Source organism: Oratosquilla oratoria, chromosome 6, assembly GCF_046742065.1.
Source record: "Oratosquilla oratoria isolate Oo_2021 chromosome 6, ASM4674206v1, whole genome shotgun sequence".
In the NCBI taxonomy this organism is placed as follows: Eukaryota; Metazoa; Arthropoda; class Malacostraca; order Stomatopoda; family Squillidae; genus Oratosquilla; species Oratosquilla oratoria.
The window spans coordinates 10,141,763-10,154,900 of NC_134782.1; the positions used below are offsets into that span (position 1 = coordinate 10,141,763).

The following is a 13,138-nucleotide window of genomic DNA, read 5'->3' on the forward strand; positions in this document are numbered from 1 at the left end:
ATCTGGCATACAGAGGGTGGTTTCTTCGTTGAACAGAATCGCCTGATGGGGATCCGGGCCGGATAGCGACTGTCAAAACAGCGACAGTCATAATAGCGACTTCATAAGGGCGACGTAATCAGGTGAGCGACTTTCAAAACGGCGACTGTCCTAATGGCGACCGCATTATAACAGCGACTGTAATAATAGCGACTTTACTATCGACCGGTCAGAATGGTCGCAGACTTATGTTTCAATTGCTTGTGTTTTCGTGTTTGTATTTGCGCGTTCAGTTGTGTTTACTTTGTGAGATAGGTTCAGAATGAAATATGCTCAAAAGGTCGCAGACTTATGTATCTATCGCTCATATTTATTTGTTTGTGTTTACATGTTTGTGTTCACTTCGTGAGATAAGTTCGCTGAAGTGAATTTACTGGTCGGTTGCTCGGTCGTCGGTTTTTTAATTCTTATAATAATATTTTTCTTTCAATAATAAGTAAATAATAATAGCAACATTTAGGATTGGCCGAAACGTCGTACCCTGCAGAGTTCTGGCCGAAACGTCAGTTGCCGAAACGTCTGTGGCCGAAACATCCTACATTCGATGCGCTCCCCTCCTGCATGCTCATAATGATGTTGAACTTCTGGACTGGGTTCAAAATAATTTTTTGCACTATCTTGGCGTTGAATCTATCTTGACATTAAACATCATGGTAACACAGAGCGTTACCATGACTTTTAATAACAAGATAAACTAACGCCAGAATTAGTTTTTGGACAACCCAACCCTAGACTCCTTGTTATGATATGTTATCAATGTTAGGCAACTTTTTGTGCAACAATAACACCATTTACCTTAGTCCACACATGAAAGCTGTATAATTTTAATTTAGATAATTTGGTGCACTGTATAGAAATTTAGATAATTTGTTTAATAAATTTAATTTCGTTTTCACACAGTATGTGCAAAAAATATTGTCACTTGAAATGATATATATTCTGTGGCCGAAACATCCTGCATTCGATGCGCTCCCCTCCTGCATGCTCATAATGATGTTGAACTTCTGGACTGGGTTCAAAATAATTTTTTGCACTATCTTGGCGTTGAATCTATCTTGACATTAAATATCACGGTAACACAGAGCGTTACCATGACTTTTGATAACAAGATAAACTAACGCCAGAATTAGTTTTTGGACAACCCAACCCTAGACTCCTTGTTATGATATGTTATCAATGTTAGGCAACTTTTTGTGCAACAATAACACCATTTACCTTAGTCCACACATGAAAGCTGTATAATTTTAATTTAGATAATTTGGTGCACTGTATAGAAATTTAGATAATTTGTTTAATAAATTTAATTTCGTTTTCACACAGTATGTGCAAAAAATATTGTCACTTGAAATGATATATATTTCTTTAATTCTTTTAATAATATATTTTCTTTCAATAATAAGTAAATAATAATAACAACATTTGGAGGACAGGCCGAAACGTCCTACGTCGGTTTTTTTTTATTCTTTTAATAATATTTTTCTTTCAATAATAAGTAAATAATAATAGCAACATTTAGGATTGGCCGAAACGTCGTACCCTGCAGAGTTCTGGCCGAAACGTCAGTTGCCGAAACGTTTGTGGCCGAAACATCCTACATTCGATGCGCTCCCCTCCTGCATGCTCATAATGATGTTGAACTTCTGGACTGGGTTGTTCAAAATAATTTTTTTCACTATCTTGGCGTTAAATCTATCTTGACATTAAACATCATGATAACACAGAGCGTTACCATGACTTTTAACATCAAGATAAACTAACGCTAGAATTAGTTTTTGAACAACCCAACCCTAGACTCCTTGTTATGATATGTTATCAATGTTAGGCAACTTTTTGTGCAACAATAACACCATTTACCTTAGTCCACACATGAAAGCTGTATAATTTTAATTTAGATAATTTGGTGCACTGTATAATTTCAATTTAGATAATTTGTTTCATAAAATTAATTTCGTTTTCACACAGTATGTGCAAAAATATTGTCACTTGAAATTATATATATTTCTTTAATTCTTTTAATAATACATTTTCTTTCAATAATAAGTAAATAATAATAGCAACATTTGGAGGACTGGCCGAAACGTCCTACCCTGCAGAGTTCTGGCCGAAACGTCAGTGGCCGAAACATCCTACATTCCATGCGCTCCCCTCCTGTATGCCCATAATGATGTTGAACTTCTGGACTGGGTTGTTCAAAACAAATTTTTACATTGTCTTGGCGTTAAATCTATCTTGACATTAAGCATCATGAACATCAAGATAAACTAACGCCAGAATTAGTTTTTGAACAACCCAACCCTAGACTCCTTGTTATAATATGTTATCAATGTTAGGCAACTTTTTGTGCAATGATAACACCATTTACCTTAGTCCACATATGAAAGTTGTATAATTTCAATTTAGATAATTTGTTTCATAAATTTAATTTCATTTTCACACAGTATGTGCAAAAAATATTGTTACCTGAAATGATGTATAAGTAATTTTTCTTTTAATTATTTTAATAATATATTTTCTTTCAATGGTAAAAAAAATAATGATAGCAACATTTGGAGGACTGCTGATGCGATAATGTCGCTGTTATGACAGTCGCTCTTATAATACAATCGCTATCATGTGGTCGCTGTTGTGATGGTCGCTGTTTTAAAAGAATCGCGATTGTGAAGTCGCTCTATTGACAGTCGCTGTTATGACAGTCGCTATTCGGAACCCGAGCCCGCCTAATGATGGGGAGAATAAATGATAAAACTCGAGCAACACTGCTTACCTTCCTTGACCCCTTCTTCCGTGCCGTAGCCCTACTCGTAGATGGGCGAGTCAATCGAAGTAACGTGTCAGAGGCTACAGAAAGCCTCCTCGCTGGAGAGGGCCGAACAACATCGTTTCTGTTGGAACACCGTGTTACTTAACGGATAAAATCGTTAACGGTCAATATGTTTGATAGTTGGAATAACGGCCACAATACTTGAAGCGTCACTGGCGAACGATCAAAACGGCCATGTAGTTGAGAACTGTTACATCGTACCCTTAAATATTAACGGATACGATGACCTAGTAACAAGCAAACTATCCCAACAAAGTCGTCCCTCTGTTCCGTTTAAACAAGGACTGTTTTTGAAGAATTTTTTCTGTCTAATGAACGGTTCTCATGACCACACTGTCTCCCTCTGTGGTCAAACGTACGGGAGAAGGTCCAGATACAGACTGACACTGACGAAATGACGCCCGTATTACAAGGCTGACTGTCAGTGGCCAACCCTCGTATTTTTGCACTTAAACCGCTCATGCGCGGATGTGATGCGTGTTGCATCTGCGCAATGTACGGGTGGAGTGTCACGGAAGTGTTCTGCCTCACTGTTTCAGTTCTGAAACGGTGAGATGGAAGGTTGGTCTTTCATGTCTGACAGTGCGTAGTCTCCTCTTTATCCCTTCGACCCCATAAAACATTCTTTACGAAATGTTGAGAATTTCTTTCATCTCTGATAAGAATGGGTTCTTCCAGGTGAATAAAGTAATCTGGTGTTAACTAGAACAAAACTTGTCTTAGGTGAAGTTGAAGAAAAAGGTTAGCTCTTCTTTTACAAAGGATTACAAAGGCGGAGCATGCCGACAGGAGACCTTTTGATCCATATCTAGGTCGGATAAAAAAAAATCATATTAATAATAAAATAATAAATAAAAACTATAATAACGTAAATAACAAATAAAGGAGTTCGCCTGTGACCTGAGTTAGAAATCGATCAAACGAAACTAATCAAATAAAAAAAAATCTCGTTAGGATGAGGAGCCTAATGTAGGTACCTCAGAATCCAGTCAAGTGACCATCCCTCAGTTTAATAGGACAGTTTAGTATCACTGAAAATAGTATCTGTAATAGATGCCATCGGATGAAATGGCCTCGTATTGCAAACGCCACAAAATTATTGCGGGTCAGTAACTGACGATTAAAGCGAGATATAATCGCAGCGATAACATACTAAACAAAACAAAAAAAAATAGAATGAAAGGTTAAGATGTAATATAATAAAATGAAAACGAAATACAATTCTGACAGACCATCTAAGCATTCACACAGCACAAATAAATATGTTGTAGAATCCACCAAATCAACCAAAAGCCGCGTGGTCATCTGATAACTAGCTACCAACGGCTACATCATTTGCTGCGTCATAATACAAGGTTGCCAAATGCAAAAACACGATCACGTCAAAATTCCACCGTGTTCAGCACAGCGGAAGTGTGGAGAGTGGAAGAGGTGAAAGAGAAGGGAAAGAGAGGGACGACAGGATAAGAGAAGGAGAGAGAGGATGAGAGAGAGAGAGAGAGAGAGAGAGAAGAGAGGGAAGGTGAGGGAGTGGTAGAGGGAAAGGTGGTAGAAGGGGGAGGGGGGAGGGAAAAGAAATGAGGATGGGGAGAGAGAGGGAGAGGGAAGGAAACACTGTTATCAAGCAAGTAATTTATGCAAATAAACTTTAAAAGAATATTCGCCATTTACATGAAATTGTACACATTGTTCGCAGGAGACGCGGTCGTCTGACAAACTCCACGGACTGACCGAATTTGGCATGAAACTACGCAGAACCTGACCAATGCGATGCTTGGTTGATTGCAAGCAGAGTGGAAGCAGATCTAACGTAAGTAGAGAGTTCCCGATGGGCACAAGCATTGGGGATTGAAGCATTCAGAGGGGTGGGGGGGATTGAATGGCACACGTACTGTACCTTCTACTGGACTCGTTCATAGAAAGGAAAGGGGGGAAGAGGGAGGGAAGATAGGGAGAGGGAGGGAAGATAGGGAGAGGGAGGGAAGATAGGGAGAGGGAGGGAAGATAGGGAGAGGGAGGGAAGATAGGGAGAGGGAGGGAAGATAGGGAGAGGGAGGGAAGATAGGGAGAGGGAGGGCAGAAGAAAGTGAGACGGACGCAAGATGGAGAGAGGGAGGGAGGAAGATGGAGAGAGGGAGGGAGGAAGATGGAGAGAGGGAGGGAGGAAGATGGAGAGAGGGAGGGAGGAAGATGGAGAGAGGGAGGGAGGAAGATGGAGAGAGGGAGGGAAGAGAGTGGGGAGAGGGAAGAAAGATGGGGACAGGGAGGGAAGATGGGGACAGGGAGGGAAGATATGGAGAGGGAGGGAAGATATGGAGAGGGAGGGAAGATGGGGAGAGGGAGGGAAGATGGGGAGAGGGAGGGAAGATGGGAGAAGGAGGGAAGATGGGGAGAGGGAGGAAAGATGGGAGAAGGGAGGGAAGATGGGGAGAGGAGGAAAGATGGGGACAGGGAGGGAAGATGGGGACAGGGAGGGAGGATGGGGAGAGGGAGGGAAGATGGGGAGAGGGAGGGAAGATGGGGAGAGAGGGAAGATGGGGAGAGGGAGGGAAGATGGGGAGAGGGAGGGAAGATGGGGAGAGGGAGGGAAGATGAGGAGAGGGAGGGAAGATGGGGAGAGGGAGGAAAGATGGGGAGAGGGAGGAAAGATGGGGAGAGGGAGGAAAGATGGGGAGAGGGAGGAAAGATGGGGAGAGGGAGGAAAGATGGGGAGAGGGAGGAAAGATGAGGAGAGGGAGGAAAGATGGGGAGAGGGAGGAAAGATGGGGAGAGGGAGGAAAGATGGGGAGAGGGAGGAAAGATGGGGAGAGGGAGGAAAGATGGGGAGTGGGATGAAAGATGGGGAGAGGGAGGAAAGATGGGGAGAGGGAGGGAAGATGGGGACAGGGAGGGAGAGAGGGGGACAGGGAGGGAAAGAGGGGGACAGGGAGGGAGAGAGGGGGACAGGGAGGGAGAGAGGGGGACAGGGAGGGAGAGAGGGGGACGGGGAGGGAGAGAGGGGGACAGGGAGGGAGAGAGGGGGGCGGGGAGGGAGAGAGAGGGACAGGGAGGGGGACGGGGACGGGGAGGGGGACGGGGAGGGAGAGAGGGGGACGGGGAGGGAAGATGGGGACAGGGAGGGAAGATGGGGACAGGGAGGGAAGATGGGGACAGGGAGGGAAGATGGGGACAGGGAGGGAAGATGGGGACAGGGAGGGAATATGGGGACAGGGAGGGAATATGGGGAGAGGGAGGGAAGATGGTGAGAGGGAGGGAAGATGGGGAGAGGGAGGGAAGATGGGAGGAGGTGGTAAGATGGGGAGAGGGAGGGAGGGAGGATGGGGAGAGGGAGGGAAGATGGGGAGAGGGAGGGAAGATGGGGAGAGGGAGGGAAGATGGGGAGAGGGAGGAAAGATGGGGAGAGGGAGGAAAGATGGGGAGAGGGAGGAAAGATGGGGAGAGGGAGGAAAGATGGGGAGAGGGAGGAAAGATGGGGAGAGGGAGGAAAGATGGGGAGAGGGAGGAAAGATGGGGAGAGGGAGGAAAGATGGGACGACCTGGGAAGATGGGGAGAGAGGGAGGGAGGAGGGGGAGAGGGAGGGACGAGGGGGAGAGGGAGGGAAGATGGGGAGAGGAAATGGGGGAGAGGGAGGGAAGATGGGGAGAGGGAGGGAAGATGGGGACAGGGAGGGAAGATGGGGACAGGGAGGGAAGATGGGGAGAGGAAATGGGGGAGAGGTAGGGAAGATGGGGAGATGAAATGGGGGAAAATGAGGGAGGGAGAGGAAATGGGGGGAAATGAGGGAGGGAGAGGAAATGGGGGGAAAATGAGGGAGGGAGAGGAAATGGGGGAAAGTGAGAGGGAGGGAGAGGAAATGGGGGAAAGTGAGAGGGAGGGAGAGGAAATGGGGAAAGTGAGAGGGAGAGGAAATGGGGAAGTGAGAGGGAGAAGAGGAGAAATGGGGAAGTGAGAGGGAGGTGAGGAGATGGGGAGGAGAGGGAGGAAGGATTTGGGAGATGGAGGAGAGGGGAGGGAGGATGGGGAGAGGGAGGCGAGAGAGGGAGGAGAGGGAGGGAGGGTGGGGAGAGGGAGGGAGAGAGTGGAGAGGGAGGGAGGGTGGGGAGAGGGAAGAGAGGGAGGGAGGAGAGGGAGGGAGGGTGGGGAGAGGGAGGAGAGGGAGGGAGGGTGGGGAGAGGGAGGAGAGGGAGGGAGAGTGGGGAGAGGGAGGAGAGGGAGGGTGAGAGGGAGGTGAGGAGATGGGGAAGTGAGAGGGAGGTGAGGAGATGGGGAAGTGAGAGGGAGAAGAGGAGATGGGGAAGTGAGAGGGAGAAGAGGAAATGGGGAAGTGAGAGGGAGGTGAGGAGATGGGGAAGTGAGAGGGAGAAGAGGAAATGGGGAAATGAGGGAGGGAGAGGAGGAAATGGGGAAAGTGAGAGGGAAGGAGAGGAAATGGGGAAAGTGAGAGGGAGGGAGAGGAGGAAATGGGGAAAGTGAGAGGGAGGGAGAGGAGGAAATGGGGAAAGTGAGAGGGAGGGGGGGGAGGAGGAAATGGGGAAAGTGAGAGGGAGGGAGAGGAGGAAATGGGGAAAGTGAGAGGGAGGGAGAGGAGGAAATGGGGAAAGTGAGAGGGAGGGAGAGGAGGAAATGGGGAAAGTGAGAGGGAGGGAGAGGAGGAAATGGGGAAAGTGAGAGGGAGGGAGAGGAGGAAATGGGGAAAGTGAGAGGGAGGGAGAGGAGGAAATGGAAAAAGTGAAAGGGAGGGAGAGGAGGAAGTGCGAAAGGTGAGAGGGAGGGAGAGGAGGAAATGGGGAAAGTGAGAGGGAGGGAGAGGAGGAAATGGGGAAAGTGAGAGGGAGGGAGAGGAGGAGGAAATGGGGAAAGTGAGAGGGAGGGAGAGGAGGAAATGGGGAAAGGGGGAGGAGGAAATGGGGAAAGGGAGAGGAGGAAATGGGGAAAGTGAGAGGGAGGGAGAGGAGGAAATGGGGAAAGTGAGAGGGAGGGAGAGGAGGAAATGGGGAAAGTGAGAGGGAGGGAGAGGAGGAAATGGGGAAAGTGAGAGGTGTTGGAAGGTTGGTTTGATACTTCCAAACACGTTGGTGGTTTTCTTCTTTATTGAGGTCTGCCTAGTTCTAATACAAAACATCGCTGGCAGGTCCGAAGAAGACTTCGGGAGATGCCAGATTTTCCTAGCTAATTTAATCTAATTACAAAAATGGGCGTACCCATAAGAAGGGCAGCCAATAGAATGTCTTGAGGTGCAAGAGGGGGCCAGAGCCGTAGGTGTGAACTCTGACCCTGGATTGAGCGCAAAGTCGTGTTGTTTGGGTGATTTGACAGATGAATGTAGGGGAGGTCACTTCATGACCTCTGATAGCGCAGCTGAGGTCCACGCGGTGAATGGGCCGTTCTTCGATGGGCCTCTCGTAATGAAAGGCCTCTCTTCTTGGAAGTGGAGGTAAGCGCAGCTGTCATCTGCCGCTGTGGTCCACGCGATGAATGGGCCGTTCTTCGATGGGGCCTCGCGTGAAAGAAATCGTCCGCCGCCTCGCGGGGGAAAGAAATCATCTGCCGCCTCACAATGCTCGGCCACGCTATTGTCACCGTCCCGGTGACTGTACACACAGAGAAACAAGAACAAAACACAAGGCAAGGTCCTTAACAAGGCCTTGGCATTAGGATTATATACAAGAATAAAATATATGAAAAACATGAGAGCTTGAAATTAAGAATATTGGAAAGTAGATATTGTTTCCGTTCACCTATACAAGGAATATACATTTATGAAGGTGTGGCTCTGTTACGTAGATTATAATGGAAAAATGGTTCTGGCGGATTTTGCGAGACGGTTTTTGAGGTGTCGTCTCTATCCTGAAGAGAGGTAGTTGGGGAATTAACATTTTCTATGTCTAAGCCACGAGGAACCTTTTTTATGTGATCTTTATGCAACAGAGTCTCTGTCATAGTTTGCAAACTGAGTGCCTTTACTTTATTGTTGGATTCGTGGTCAAGGATACGATAGGGACCCGAGAATTTTGCTGAAAGCTTAGAGGTAGGTGTGTGGTTAAGAGTGTAAACAATGTCTCCAATATCAAAGGTGTCAGTTCTGGCTGATTTGTTGTGCAAACGGACCATTTCGTCCTTCGTTAGATGGAGAGAATTATGTATTCTTTTGAAAAGGTGATTAAAATTTGCTACTTTAACCTTCACAAAGTCATTGAAATTATAGATTGGTGGTAAATCTGAAAGGAGAAGATCATAAGGGAGCTGTTTGTCTGAACCAAAAAGAACAAAATGGGGTGACTCTGATATTGATTTATTTATTGCAGAATTTAGACACGCTTGAATCATGGGAACATGTTCATCCCAGGAGGGTTGAATGTCAGAAGCAAGATGTCTGATAACATTGAGAATCTTTCTATTTTGGCGCTCAACGAGGCCATTTGAACTAGGATGATAAGCAGTAGTATTACATTTATTGATTTGGAAATACTCGCAAATGTTCGAAAGAATCTCATTGTTGAACTCACTGCCGTTGTCAGAGATTAGAGTTTTGGTTTGACTATTTTGGCTAAAATTACTTGAAATTAACTTGGGCTTTTCCTGTTCGGTCACCTTGAGGTGGTTGACTGTAGGGGAAATTGCTGAAGGCAATGCTGGGAGGAAATGGTTTGCATAAATGATGCCATGCTGAGCAGGATATATAATAATGTTATGCTGCTTCATCAAGTTTAAGCCTATGAGGACATCAGCAGGGAAATGAACATCTGCTACATAAGTAGGAACTGTAATGGATGGGCACTCGTTCTTGAAGCTAATGTCTAAAGAAAATTTTCCAATGATGGGGAAGGGAATCCCATCCACATTGCACAAATTGACATCTGGTGGTTCTAGAATAGTCACTCGCTTTGTTTGGGTGCGCAATTTATGAAAACTATTTACTGACATAATGTTCACTGGTGAACCCGTGTCAAGGAACACTTTCAATTTGGTGTTTCCAGTCGTGGCATTGAAAATTAATGTCTGAGGAGATGTATCAGATACGTCAAGCGTGTGAACTGGCAACATGGACGTTTGTATGTCAGTGTAAGGGTTGTCTGATCTTAACCGGCTGTTTGGTTTCTTACTGAGGAGTCAGGTAGATGATGAGTTATGTGACAGGTTAGCAGGGGAGGAGTGGCGTGCATGTCTCACAGGAGATGTATGACGTGAATGTGTCGGGGATGAGTTACGTGAATTCCTGGCAGAGTAGGTGGATCCTCGGTTGTGTGAGGAGCGTGAACATAGAACTCTACATCTGTCTGATGAGTGAAAGCATATTCCATGATAACTGCAGTGCTTGTTGGGTGTTGTGGGGAATTTGCGATAACATATGTCGTCTGTGTGTCCTATTTTCTGGCAATAGTTGCAAAACTTCCGTGTCCTTGAGGGGGACCTGTGACGTGACTGATGACGTGTGCATGATGTATGTCTTGATCTCATGATAGGGGGAGTGGCCTGTGTTACCTGGGCTATCATGTGGTTGCGTGTAATAGGTGTAGTCTGGCTTTCTATTTCCTCGGTCGCCTTGTCCGAGTCAGGAAATTGTCTAGCGAATCTCGCTAATTTGACATCAGGTTTGAAGGCGGAGGTGCCTACTCGTCGCAACGTCTCTGGGTGCAATTGAGAAAGGAAAACAAGGTAGGCTACCATGGATACGACATATTCCACACTCATCATTCCGTTTGTTACCCATTTACTGTTACATAGATCGTCTCTCAATTTTGTTTTTACGGAGGTTGCTACACTCACTGCTTTATCCTTAGGTTGGTAAGGTGGGTGATTTAACTCTTTCCCTACAGAATAAATGGTTGAGAAGGCACCAAGCGGTTCAAAAATATCAAAGGCCTTCTTGAACTCGTTCACGAATTCTGCGTATGTGTCTATTTCGAGGAAGGCGTCTGCGTGTATTATGTATCCTGCTACTGTGTCATGTTTGTCGATCCTAGACGTCAATATAGAGATTTTAGTCTTATCACCTGTGGCGCCTCTACGTGCAATTTCAGCGTCCACTTCTCTCAGGAAATTGTGCACTGGTATATTATTACCATTAAACAAAGGGAGGGTCGTTTCGTCTTTTATGAGAGTAACTAAATTTTGGGTAGGCGCGGCAGTTGCACCTTGTCCCGAGGAGCTAGCCTGTTGCTGTTGTTGTTGTTGTTGTTGTTGTTCCATGTCTTGCGGGATCTGTGCAGATTGGCTACGTGTAACGGTTCTGTATCTGGTGTATGGGTGGTGTTTGCTGTTTTGCATGAGAAAAAAACAATTAAAGGGATCCTGTTGCACTAGGTGGATATAAAACAAATATATCTACTTACCCAAGTTGACGTATGGAGGGAACGGGTGATGGGCGGTTGCGGTCGCGCCCAGGGTGATGGAGGAAAGGGTGATGGGGAGTTGTGAGAGGGTCCTGCGTTCATGGAAGTGCTGTAATGTAGGTAAAGGTTAGTGCTCTGTTGAATTATCAGAATGTATGGGTAAGGGAGCACTGTATACAAATCCCATGTATTACTTTGAGAAAATAAAAATAAAAGAAGGGGCTTGTAGGAGCTATACGTGTCTTCTTGACGTAGCTGTTGAGCAGCTGGACAGCGGCGGAGGTCGGTCGATGTGCGTGAGAGCAGCTGGATGCGGTACGACAACAGCTGTCAGGCAGCTGCGGAGGTGTCTCGTCGCTCGTATTGTGCAGCTGGAAACAGCGGCGAAGGTCGGTCGGTCAGGCAGCTGCGGAAGGTATCTCGTCGATGTGCAGCTGGGTGTCAGTGACGGAGTCTCTCGTCGCTCGATGGGCAGCTGGTTGTAGTGGCGAAGCTCTTTTCGCTCGATGGGCAGCTGGTTGTAGTAGCGAAGCTCTTTTCGCTCGATGGGCAGCTGGTTGTAGTAGCGAAGCTCTCGTCGCTCGAGTTGGAGGGCGTGGTGGAGAATGGAAGTCTGTTGAGCAGCTGGTTTGTGGAGATGAAGTCCGTTGGGCAGCTAGTTGGTGGGGATGGCGAAGCTCGAGTATTCGTCGGTGTCGCGTGAATTGTTGGCGATGGCCAGGACGTCGTGCTTGCGCTGGTTGCTTGTAGATATGGATTAGAGTTCGAATCCACTTGCTGCCACCACTGTTGGAAGGTTGGTTTGATACTTCCAAACACGTTGGTGAGTCTTTCTTCTTTATTGGTCTGCCTAGTTCTAATACAAAACATCGCTGGCAGGTCCGAAGAAGACTTCGGGAGATGCCAGATTTTCCTAGCTAATTTAATCTAATTACAAAAATGGGCGTGCCCACAAGAAGGCAGCCAATAGAATGTCTTGAGGTGCAAGAGGGGGCCAGAGCCGTAGGTGTGAACTCTGACCCTGGATTGAGCGCAAAGTCGTGTTGTTTGGGTGATTTGACAGATGAATGTAGGGGAGGTCACTTCATGACCTCTGATAGCGCAGCTGAGGTCCACGCGGTGAATGGGCCGTTCTTCGATGGGCCTCTCGTAATGAAAGGCCTCTCTTCTTGGAAGTGGAGGTAAGCGCAGCTGTCATCTGCCGCTGTGGTCCACGCGATGAATGAGCCGTTCTTCGATGGGGCCTCGCGTGAAAGAAATCGTCCGCCGCCTCGCGGGGGAAAGAAATCATCTGCCGCCTCACAGAGGGAGGGAGAGGAGGAAATGGGGAAAGTGAGAGGGAGGGAGAGGAGGAAATGGGGAAAGTGAGAGGGAGGGAGAGGAGGAAATGGGGAAAGTGAGAGGGAGAGGAGGAAATGGCGAAAGGGAGAGGAGGAAATGGGGAAGTGAGAGGGAGGGAGAGGAGGAAATGGGGAAAGTGAGAGGGAGGGAGAGGAGGAAATGGGGAAAGTGAGAGGGAGGGAGAGGAGGAAATGGGGAAAGTGAGAGGGAGGGAGAGGAGGAAATGGGGAAAGTGGGAGGGAGGGAGAGGAGGAAATGGGGAAAGTGGGAGGGAGGGAGAGGAGGAAATGGGGAAAGTGGGAGGGAGGGAGAGGAAAGAGGGAGACAGTGTAAGAGAGGGAAAAGGAATGATGACTGGGTGAGGGAGAGAGGAGAGGTACAGAACACAGAACACAAAAGACAGAAAAAATGAGAGAATGAGAACAATCGGCGATCTTGTGTAATGGTGGAGAGTGAGGCTTTATCTTTATTTTCTTTGTTATATTATTTTATACTAATCATTCAGATAGAAAAAGTATTAGTCGGTTAACAGCTTATCTTATTTATTCGGCACTCGTCTAAGTTGTATTTTTAGTTCCCGATTAAAGCAACTGGCACACTCTG

General features: G+C 46.7%; 1 protein-coding gene and 1 pseudogene across 2 annotated transcripts in view; both read right to left on the reverse strand.

The window, feature by feature from the left end:
* Positions 1-3,379, reverse strand: part of LOC143026279 (uncharacterized) — a 28,589-nt gene extending 25,210 nt beyond the window's left edge. For both annotated transcript variants that reach the window (XM_076186390.1, XM_076186391.1), the window contains exon 1: positions 2,804-3,379. The gene's annotated coding sequence lies outside the window, so the exon portion shown is untranslated. The remainder of the gene's footprint in view (positions 1-2,803) is intronic.
* A 6,648-nt stretch (positions 3,380-10,027) lies between these two features.
* The window catches only part of LOC143025927 (uncharacterized), an 18,565-nt pseudogene continuing 15,454 nt past the window's right edge, over positions 10,028-13,138 (reverse strand).